Raw genomic sequence first — 12,904 nt, 5'->3', positions numbered from 1 at the left:
AATATGTTGTATATAAGGTGAGTGTATTGCATTTTGTAAAACGAGTGTAAGAAGATTTTTTCTGGGGTTTTTTTCTGGGTGTTATTTTATTTTGTTTCTTTCCTTTTCGCGAATTTTGTCAAGCAAAACTTTACTCGTCGAGTTCTATAAAACAAAATCTAATAGAAAATGAACAAATACTACAATAACCTACATTTCGAAGAATCGCATCATCACAATGTGTTGCAACACTCCAGCGGAAGCCGACACGTTGTCATGACGTTCTCGAGCCCTGACATCATGTCATGTTTACAGATATCAAGTAATGACATCACAAAGAATCTCCAGTCAATGTTTTTTTTTGTTTTGATTAGTTTAACGTCATTAACGCCAGGGTCATTTAAGGACGTGCCAGTATGTTGGTGGAGGAAAGCCGGAGTACCCGGAGAAAAACCACCGACCAGCGGTCAGTACCTGGCAAACATGGGATTCGAACTCGCGACCCAAGGTGGAGGGCATGTGGTAATATGTCGGTACATCTTAACCACAGTCAATAAAAACGGTTCGAAGCTATATAACCTTAGTGCGTATGCCATAATATTACATGGGGTAAATCACTAGATATCAGGTGTGTTATGAAACAATTATGGCCCTTTTTGAGGGATACATCTCCCTGAAAGAGTAATTTTTATCGTATATACCCTCCCAAAACAATGTAGTAATGCCTTGGCTATGCAGGACTAGAAACAAGTGGACATGTCGTGATGAATAACGTGATGTTCTAAGACTACGGCGTGATGTTGACATTCGAGGATGGCATGGTTCAATGGTTGTAATCTTTGGAAAGGAGGTGTTGCATGGCCGCCCACGACCGATTTTTGATTTTTTGGTGCAAATGCATCAATCGTCTCATAATGCGTATCGGAACGGTACTTATTCCATGAATAGATTAATCTTGCGACTTCAGTGCCACCTTTTATAAGTTTTACGTCTGATTCCTACTTGTGCGTCCTTCATGTATCATATTAAGGTATACAAATGCCAAAGATGAATTATTTTGGTGTAATGATATAGCATTTCGTATAATCTTTTGAACGATATATAAGAATTCATTATATAGGTTGGGGTTTCTAGGAATTTACAGTTTTGCTCTTAATTTTTCATGAAAATAGAGCAATTTCATTTAATTAGTTTTTAATTAATTCCTTAGTTAACAATGACAAATCCCGAGTACCCTAAAATTTAAGCCATCAAAGATATCTTCATATATCATTTATTGACTCATGAAAATATTGTGTCGATGAATCCCAGGATATGCCGACTTTTTAGCACACTTTTACTTCTACCTACTTTGTCTCTTACTAATATCAAAGTACTGAGAGTTAAAAATGTTAAAGGGGCAATTCAGTCTAAAAGAATATTAAAATTTGTACATATATCAGAAAAAAATCAATTTCTAATGGAAATTAGATTAGTCGGTTTTACTGTGATATGCCAGAAAAGCCCATTGTTGTGAAATGCGTGTGAAATGTTCAAACACGATCTCCGCCATTACACATTGTGGTCAAACATCTTGTATGCCGAACCCTGTCCCTTGCTGCTCGTAGAGTAAAGCTACTTTTGTCTAAAACTGCTCAAATCGCTCTGACAGTAGTGTGTTTACCGTATTATGTGAATTGTCTTGCCTAAAAAATCATTTTATCACCTCCACAGTGGTTATGTAGTTCATTTGTTTAACGTGCGTGACTTTGGATCGGATATGGGTACAACGTACATATTGTACCTACTTAAGGTTGTATTCAAAACAACAAAAGTCCCATAAAATCCAATATTTTGTCAACTAGGTATCTTTGAGTGACAATAGCTCAAAAACGAGCACATGGACATATGTTTTTTTTTTCTTCCATTTTCTTTAATGGTATGAACTCCTATTTCCAAAAATCTATATGAGCAAAAAAGATTAGTACAAGAAAAATTTTGACTTCTCAGAGGAGTACATCCTTAATCGTATTGATCAACGATTTGTAATTACAACGGTATCAATTATGATACTTAACAATGACGTGGAATTTGTCAATATTTTGTGTTATAAAAATATAGAACAATACATTTATGCCATATCTTGCTTCTTGGTTATTTAAAATATTTAGTCTGAGTGAATTGTCCCTTTAAGCAAAACATATCCTTCTCTCGGCTCTATCATGTATGAAAAGCCGCTTTACCGACGTCACACTTGAGTAAAAAGTATCACATGTAGGTTGGTGTACCAAAGTTCGGTCAAACTGACCTACATATTGACCTTTGACCAAAATCTAAATAAAATATTATATTATATTAAAATGTCTGACTATCATTCACAGAATAAAAATGGTTAAACTATATAGCAGTGAAACAAGTATCCAGTGGACTGAAATTGCTTACTTTTTTGGGCCAACAAATAAGATATACATGCACGCTAAGAACTCTTCAATAGACGTTCTTGGTGTCTTATATATTTAAACAAGAGGCCCATGGGCCTTAAAGGTCACCTGATATTTAATACAAATTAGCTATGTAATTTACTAGCTAACTGATACCTTTTTTCACGAAATAGGAACATACATCTAAAAGGTCTACATACAAAATTTCATTAAGCTTGGTGCATATTTACTCACATTACCGTGTTCACAAAATTCAATAACTATAATTGCAAAGGGCGATAACTTCGTAAGTTACGATTTAATCAGGTCGATTTTCGAATTTGTCAGAGATCATTCCAGTTTTAGACTAACTACAAAGTTTCATGAAGCTAAGTGCATATTTATCCAAGTTATAGTGTTCACAAAATTCAATAATTATAATTGCAAAGGGTAATAACGTCGTAAGTTACGATCGAATTAGGTCGCTTTTGAACTTGTCTGAGATCCTTCCAATTTTAGTGTAATTATAAAGTTTCGTGAAGCAAAGTGTATGTTTATTCAAGTTATTGTATTCAAAGGGTCCAATAATAATTATTAGTGCAAAGAACAATACCTTCGTAAATCATAGTCGAACCAAACTGATTTTCAAACTCGTCCAATATCTTTCCAATGTTACTCTACACACAACGTTTCATTAAGCTTTGTGTATATTTACTTAAGTATAACGTTCATAAGACCAATTATATTTAACTAGTGCAAAAGGCAATAACTCAGTAATGTACAATCGAATCAAACCTATTTTCGAACTCGTCCGATATCTTTCCAATGTAAGTCTACATATAAAGTTTCATTAATCTCTGGATATTTGATAATGTTAGCGCGTTCACAATGTTAACGGATGTCGAACGACGCACGACAGACGAAGGACGACGCACGACGACGGAAAAAGGCTATCGCAATAGGTTACCATGACCTATGGTCAGGTGACCTAAATATGTTACCATGAAAGTAGGTTAAGTATATAAATCATGCGAAATATTACAAACCCACTACCTTAGTTCTTTCAGCCTTTCATATATTGAAAAACGGTTTGAAAATTTTCATATATTCGATCCTTCTGAAGCCCTTCATTCCAGCATACTGCCAGGCGTCTCAGTTGTTGTCAAGAAGTTGTTAATGTTTGACAATTTGAACCATGTGACCTTGAATTAACATCAAGGTCATTCACTTGACAAACAGTAGTCCTTTATTCAAGAATAAGTCAGGTATAGCATCATGTTTCGATGCTTTTCAGTTATTGAGAAGAAGTCGTTTGAATGATTTTTGCACGATGGACAGCGCACGAAGGCAAGATCACTATAGGTCATCCTGACCTATTGGGAGTTATGATTTAACAAGATGCCCGTGGGTCTTAACGGTCATCTGACTATTGGCACAATACAAAACTGTAAAAGAATACAGTAGTAGCAAACAATTAAGGTAGTACAAGGAACCTTTTAGTTAAACCAGAAATAAGAAGAAATAAGTCTCTGGTATTTTTAATGAATTTGACCTTGAATGAAGGTCAAGGTCATTCGTTCTGACACACATACATGCTTGGCAACATGCTATATAAACAATATAATGTCTCTAGTCCTCTTAATTATTCACAAGAAGTCGTTTAAAGATTTAAGTCTATTTGACTCATGTGACCATGAATGTCAAGGCCACTTAAACAAACTTGGTAGTTCTTCATGCTACAGTCCCATATCAGATCCCAATGCCTCTTAGTTATTCACAATAAATCGTTTAAAGGTGTTAGCATATTTGATCATTGTAACTTCACATTAACTTGGTAGCCATTCCGCCAGCATACTACAAGCCGTATATCAGGTGTATAGGCATCTTAGTTATGCACAAGATATCGTTTAAAGATCGTTAAAACTTGGTTGTCCATTATTCCAGCATTCTATATGCCTAATATTTTCAGTCACCCTAATACAACTTACCAAAATCAAACCTATATGGAAACCTGTTTGTTAATATTGGTTCCAGGCATAATTAATTCGGCTACTGTATTTAGCCCGTTGTTCCCTGAACTTTAGTATTTTTACAAAGAATCTTCCTCAAACCAATACACCTTTTTGGCGACGCGAAATGACCAAATGAGGCACCTAGGTGTCTTAAAATAATAGCAATGAAAACAGCACAATTCGCTCCACAACGGGTACTTCACATTGTATCAATAAAAAGTTACACCAGTCTTATTGTATTTTATGACAAGAATACGAGAATATCATTACTGTTATAAACAGGGTAAAGTTGCTAATTTTACATTTGATCAAGAACAACTTACCTGTTGGAGTCATCCATGGTATACAAAAGAATAACTGTTTGATCAAATATAGGTATAGTCAATACCCACACAATGCAAAGTTAAGGTATATACACCGGCACATTGAATACATTTATATTGTTTTATTGCATTCACATAAATGACGTCATTATGATTAAGATAAGACAGACCTGACCTGAACGACACAAGCGTGGAACAATGATATGTATACACAGTGGTCCAATCAATGCATTCAATACTTCAATACTTCAATACGATGTTTTTATATCACGATGAAATCAGTATACATATACCTATACATTTTGTGCGTATATATATATGCTCAATATTGATGAATAAATAATAACTTTCAACCAACTTTCTTTCGCTTACGTTAATCAACATTATTTATATCGATAGGAATGTGCATTTGATAATCAATCAGCGAATGATAATCTTCCTCAACTTGTTTCGAAATAAAAATCTGATTAAGCATTTAAAAAGTAATCAACTACACATTATATCTTTGTTAAACATGTATCATTTTTGTATGGAGATATACCGATTGTATTTTAGGGGCCGAGGTAGTGGGGTGGTTAAGACGTCAATATATTGGTGTCTTCTCACTTAGCTAACATACTGAATTTTGAGGTATACAGGTAAGTTATTTTGTTGGCCAGATGAGACTAGGTGTGAAAGATAGAACAATAGCAGATATTTACAGGTAAGGTTATAGACTTTTTCATAAAACTTCCAACTTTTACGGGTTTGTACTTTATGTTGAGAGAAAAAACGCTGGATATTTCAGTATTACATGTATATCAAAAAATACACATTGTATATCATAATTCATACATCCAGTAGTAGATTTTGAACATAGCTAGTACTTTCAAATAAGTTCATTGTTAATGAATATATCAGCATGGATACACTAATAATAGTAGTTACATTTTGAACATAGCTGCTACTACTTTTAAATACATGAGTTAAACAAATTTCATTTTTAATAAATATATATCAGTATGGACAAAACAGTAATGAAATTTTGAACATAGCTACTATTTTTTTAGTTATTTAATTTACAAATAAATATAGACCAGCATGGATATTAAAAGTAACAAAGAATTGCAAAACATCAAAATTGTTCTGAAACCAGGCAAACAGTCTGGGGTTCGTAATGTAGAAACACAAACATTAATATTCTTTCAGAAAGGTCATATATAAAAATATTTATCTTACATATGTAGATACAGACTTTACTCGTATTATATGCTCAGAAAATTAGTTTCCTTTATCATGATTTAATGTTCAAAATGACAATTATAGATTTTGAATATCATGTTATAGGTTTATATGTGTGACTTAATTAATGTACAAAATAATAAAACAACAAATGTATTGTCTTCTGCATCTTCCTGGGTAATTCGTAACCAAAGATAAATATAATATAAGTAATATGTCAGTTTAACCGTAAATGATTGTAATTAAGACTGTATTACAACGGTACTGTATTTCCACCGTATTATCTATTTCAAAAATTTCTGCAAAGCTATTAATCAAGATAACGAAGACGAAATAAAGAAATTGTACACTACTTGTATTAATTTCAGTATGGTTTCACTTTTTAACCGAGCACCAGTGCCTTGTTAAACACATTACCGACTGGTTATTTTTAGCAATACGTCTTATATCTGCTATGTGATCGGACACGAATTGCCCGAATGCGTCCGGTGTGATATACACACATAACACTGATACATATAAAAATAGTTCTTTTCTATCAATCGAGTTGTCTATATAGGTGAATTTGAGTATATATTCACACTTTCCTAATATAAGCTAAATATCAATGCATAAGTCAATGTATGTGAGGTGTGGAAACGTAGAATGCCTACTGATATTTGGTTTAGATATTTTATTATCTAAAATGCAATGAATATTTGGTAGACCTTGTATTTGTGCAATTGATATCACAGACGAATATAAAATGTTTGCTTTAAAATTCCAAAGGTTACATAACATGGATGCATCGATGTAGAACGTTACCATTTGAAGATAACTGATGACAAATTGTAAATGTACTCTACATAGTTATAATGGAAACAAAATTGGTATAATATGTACACATACATATCTATTATTTTTATTTTCGTTTTACAAGTAAAAATAATAAATATGTTTTCCATATTTTGTGATTATTGTCGTGTTATTAAAACATGCATTAACTTCCTTTAATCAGTCCCAAAGGTTACACATTATTAAACCAAACAAACTGATACAACTTACTACAGCTGTCTGTGGTATATCTACACATGTAATAGGTCTGATATGAGTTGTAATTAAGGGAATGACTCATTAATGTGCTCATTATATTTCAATATTCTAATTATACAATATAATTGTATTTGTAGTGTAAATCTACTGTATTTTTTATTTTAAAGATGTCTACAAAATAAAATATACAGATAACGAAAAGGAAATGAACAAATGTTGAAAACTACATACTCTTCTTATTCATTTCAACACCTATTAACTTTTTGACCGAACACCTGCCCTGTGCTGGAGACATTACCGAATCTTTATTTTTAGCAATACGACTAGTATTAATACCTGATATGTGCTCAGACATAAAACGCCCGAATGCTTCCGGAGAGATACCAACACGTAACGCTGATACGTATATGTGCTATTGTATTACAGTTACTCATCTGATAAACCTCTAAATGGGAACAATAGTTTTGGTTAATGGAACCAGTATTTAACCGTATTTTTTTTCTCTCTCCTATTTAATTTGATTGGTCAGAAATAAAGCAGCTGCTATGGAAAGTAAGTGGATTTTCAAATTTTCAATTACAAGAATCAGATGACCTTACTGATGTTCATCCATGCACTTATTATTGCATTACAAAACAAAACACCGTAGATTAAAGTAGTACAACTTGACACGGTTTAAGAAATTGGTACCATATTACATATAAGAAAACAAAGACAAATCTATTTTTGTTAGATTGATTATTTTAATGTCATGTAAACAGCCAGTGTCATTAAGAACGTGACAGGTAGTGGACGAATACCCGACAAAACTCATTTGTTGGTATCTGGCAGCTGTCCCACACGGGATTTGATCTTCCGACAATGACGTGAAGGTCATGTGGTAATACAGCTTGATATATTAACTCGACCATCGTGGCGCATATATATGATAAATGTTTAACAACGAAATACAAAAAATAGAATAAGACCTGAAATAATTCATGCTGTCTGGGTTTCGTAAAAATACAAATATTCTTTCACAATGTCCATACATAAAAATATTTATCTTAGATCTGTAGACACAGGCAATACTTGAATTATGTGCACAGAAACTTATCTATTAATATTCAAAATGACTGTGATATATTTTGAACCTCATGTTATAGGTTTACATATATGGCTTAGTGTATGTACGAAATTATAAATCACACAAAGTTGTATAGTCGCCTGCAGCTATCTGGGGAATGCTTAACCATGGTTAAGTATGATATGGTATAAATACGATATGAGTTTTAAATTGATACATAATGATTGTCCGTAATACTATACTACAGCAGTACTGTTTGTCCACTGCATTGTTTACTATAAAAAAATTACGCAATCATAATTCAAGATAACAAAACTAACCACTATGTGTACTCATTAGAGCACATGTACATTACACTATTTTTTATAATCACGTGTGTTGTGTTTGTATACCAAGCTTAGCTTATGTACCAAATAATAATACAAGATGTATAGTCTTCTGCAGCTACCTGAGGTATACGTTACCATAGATACATGTATGTATGATATAACTACGATGAGGTTAAAAGTGAATTATTGTACAATATAGGTTAGGCTATATTGCAATGGTACTATATATCCACTGTATTATTTATTTTAAAGATTTATACAAAATTAAGACGAAATAAAAAAAAATGTTGCCAACTTAATACTACTTCTATTAATTTCAGCACCTATTTAGTTTTTGGCCGACCTTTTGTTAGATAAATTATCGAGTGTTTATTTTAAGCAATAAGTATTAATGCATACTATATATGTGTTCGGACACGAAACGTCCGAATGCGTCGTCGGGGAGATATACACACGTAACGCCGATAGCTATCTATTTCTCTGATTCAGGGACATATTGCGTTATTCTTATGTTACACTAGAACGTGTTTTAGGATACATATGTATAACGACCACCCGTATAATAAGACCACTTTATTAGCATACATGTTTATAACGACCACTTGTATAAAAGGACAACTTCATTAGCATACATATGTATAACGACCACCTGCATAATAGGACCACTGTCTTTGGATCCTAAATTGTATAAAGCCTAACAGAAAATCTTGTAGTTCAATATTTATGCATAGATTTCTGATATCTTAAATATTTGTTCATTCCATATAAGCACCTTATGAAAATTTTGCTCGTCAAGGCTCATAAAAATAATGAATACATGTAAAATAGCAAACGTCCATATGATTGTGTTAAATAAACTATTGTATATGCTAATGCATCGACAAATTATGATGGAAAAGAAAATGTTTTATTATGCTAAGTCTAACTTTCAAGAACAGGGATTCAAATAACCTCATTGATAGTCACCAATGCATTTGCAATCACAATACATAACATAACACCAAAGTTACTAGCCCGAGATACTCTGGCCCTGACACCAGACTTAGACAATATGACAGATAGATGTCTGGTTTAGGGCCAGAGCGCAGTAGTACTCGAAAACATGGAATAAGCCGACACCGTTTGGTATCGGGCGAGGTACTCTCCGATTCAGATTGACCACCGAGAAGCACCACTAACCTTAGTCTATACAACAAATGAATATCATATCTACCCAAATATAGCAATCCGTCGAGATTAAAGATGATTTGCATACTACGAGAAAATGGCGATGACGACGAGGGAAATTTAAAGTTGCGGAAAAGAAACTACTGTGTTGACACAATAGAACGTGCATGCGTGATGAAATGGATGGCTATGAGTAGATAAATTATTCATTTGTTGAAAAGACCAAGGTAAGTGGGCGATTCTCGGTGGTAATATTTTGTAAGTAGTCTGAATCGGAGAGTACCTGGCCCGATACCAAACGGTGTCGGCTTATTCCAGGTTTTCGTGTACTACTGCGCTCTGGCCCTAAACCAGACATCTATCTGTCATAAATGTCCAAGTCTGGTGTCAGGGCCAGAGTATCTCGGGCTACAAAGTTACACGATTAAAGTAATACAACTTGACACGATTTTATAAATTAGTACCATATTATATATATAACGAAAACAAACACAAATCTATGTCTGTTTGGTTGATTGGTTTCATGTCCTGTAAACAGCCAGTGTCTTTTAAGGTAGTGGAGGAATGCCGGAGTACCCGACGAAAATCGTCGACCTCGGTCGTTATCTCACAGCTTCCCACTCAGGATTTGAACTGCTGACAATACGGTGAAGGCCATGTGGTAATATGTCTAGATATCTTAAGTCAACCGTGATAAATATTTAACAAAGAAATGCAACAGATCAAAATTGTTCTGAAATCAGGCAAACAGTCTGGGGCTCGTGATGTTGAAACACAAAATATTCTTTCAGAATGGCCATAAATAATAATATTTATCTTACATATGTGGATACAGACATTACTCGTATTATGTGCACAGAAAATTAGTTTCCGTTATCATAATTTAATGAATTATATTTTAAGCTCATGTTATATGTTTATATGTCTGCCTTAGTGTATGTACAAAATAATAAAACAACAAGTTTATAGTTTTTTGCATTCTCTTGGATTATAAGTAACCATAGATAGGGATTATATAAGTACACACAGTATTACAACGGTACTGTGTTTCAACTGTATTATTAAAAATCAAGACAAAGACGAAATAAACAAATGCTGCCGACTACATACTACCAGAAACATATATACATAGAGATTGGCAACCCCGCAATATTTACGATCGGCAGATGTACCTCTGTATGGGCTTAGGGGTTTTTAGATAGACTTTTAAATAGTTAAATACAGCAGAATAACTTTAAAATGTTTTAAAAGTTCAGTTATTTTCAGATGGTTTGAGTACGATTTTGGAAAGAAAAAATAATAGTTTAACTTGTATATTAATAAAACAAAATACACTTCCGGTTTTGAATGTCTGATTGTCGAAAAACAGGTAAAATTGCCGATTTTCATGCTTTCAAAAATCATATTAAATAACATCAATTGGAAAAAACTGGTCACATCAAACCATGATATAATGTTTAATTTTTGTAATGATGCAAAAATATCAGGTTTAAAGAATACACTTAAAAGTAGTTAGCCAAGGCAAAACGCCTATAAACCGATAAAGACAAAGAAGGAGTTTCCAATCTCTATGTATATATGTTTCTGATACTACTTGTATTAATTTCAGCACCGGTTCAGTTTTTGACCGAACACCCGTCCTATGCTGGAGACATTACCGAGACTTTATTTTTAGCAATAAGAATTAATATCTGCTATGTGCTCGGACACAAAACTCCCGAATGCGTCCTGAGAAATTTTCACACATAACGCTGGTACATTTAAAATAAGGTTTCTTTTCTATCAATAGGTTGGTCTATTTAGGTGAATTTGACTATATATAAACACTTTCCTAATATGAGCTGAATATTCAGTCTTAAGTCAATGTTTTTGATGTGAGGAAATGTAGAATGCCTACTGATATTGGGTATAGATATTTGATTACTTAAATGCGATGAATATTTGGTAGACCTTGTTTTTTGTGCAATGAATATCATGGGAGTATAGAAAATGTTTGCTTTACAGTCCCAAAGGTGACATAAATTGGGTACCTTGGTGTGGAATGTTACCGAAGATAGCTAATGAGAAATTGTGCATAATTGGTATGATGTGTACACACACATGTATATTACTTTTATTTCAGTTTTACAAGTAAAAATGATAAATATGTTTACAACATTCCGTCTGTCTACTGTTTAGTATTTTGAAAGTAAGCCGATTATAGCCGTGTTATTAAAACATGTATTACCTTCCTTAAATTAGAAGTATGTAATATATTATTCAACCAAACAAACTGATATAACTTACTACAGCTACCTGTGGTATATCTACACATGGTAATGTATTAGGTCTGATAGGAGTTCTAATTAAGGGAATGACTCATCACTGTGCTCAATTTATTTCAATATTCTGATTGTACAAATATAAAAAGAAAGCAAATCAAGATCATTACGAATTATGGTAAATGTCTAAACAATAGACAATTCATTTAATAGTATTGTCAATGGGTTTGCCTTGTCTGTATCTTATTTCTGTTACATGATGCGCCTGATTTCGAAATGGCTATCCTTGTTGGAGATATGGCTGAAGGACCCAAACTTGTTTTCTATCTAGTGTTATATACCTAGATTATCATTATAAAACACAATTGCTGTTGTTCTCTATGCGAGCATAATAGCTTTGCTAAATAAACAACCTACATTTAACGTTAAACATATCGTAGTGCTTTTCTCTCATTTCAACAGTACGTTTTCCGAGGCCCTTTTTTATATATATAACATAGTTACATGATTACAGTAATATAACTTAATGCGTGTTATTTTAGTACTTATCTCTATATACATTGTATATGTAACATTTACGAAAACAAACACGAAACCTTTGTTTCCTTGATTGTTTTAATGTCATATAATCTGTGGACCTGGCAGGTAGTAAAGGAATGTCGGAGAACCCGGACAAAAAATACCGACAATTGGTCAGTATATGGCAACTGCCACACACGAGATTTGAACTTCGTATAATATAAGCTATGATATGAGTTTACAGGTGAATTAATATACAAGGTAGATAAGACTATATTACAACGGTAGTGTATATCCACTGTATTTTTATTTTAAAGATGTCTACAAAATAAAGTATGAAGGTAACGAAAAGGAAATAACAAATGTTGAAAAATACATACTACTCTTATTAATTTCAGCACCTGTTAACTTTTTGACCGAACACCTGCCCTGTGCTGGAGACATTACCGAATCTTTATTTTTAGCAATACGACTAGTATTGAAATTACATGGAACATGGAACGCCCGAATGCTTCCGGAGAGATACCAACACGTAACGCTGATACGTATATATACTATCGTATTACAATTACTCATCTGATAGACATCTAAATGGG

Source organism: Argopecten irradians, chromosome 9 (assembly GCF_041381155.1).
Source record: "Argopecten irradians isolate NY chromosome 9, Ai_NY, whole genome shotgun sequence".
Taxonomy (NCBI): Eukaryota; Metazoa; Mollusca; class Bivalvia; order Pectinida; family Pectinidae; genus Argopecten; species Argopecten irradians.
This window is presented reverse-complemented; position numbering follows the sequence as displayed.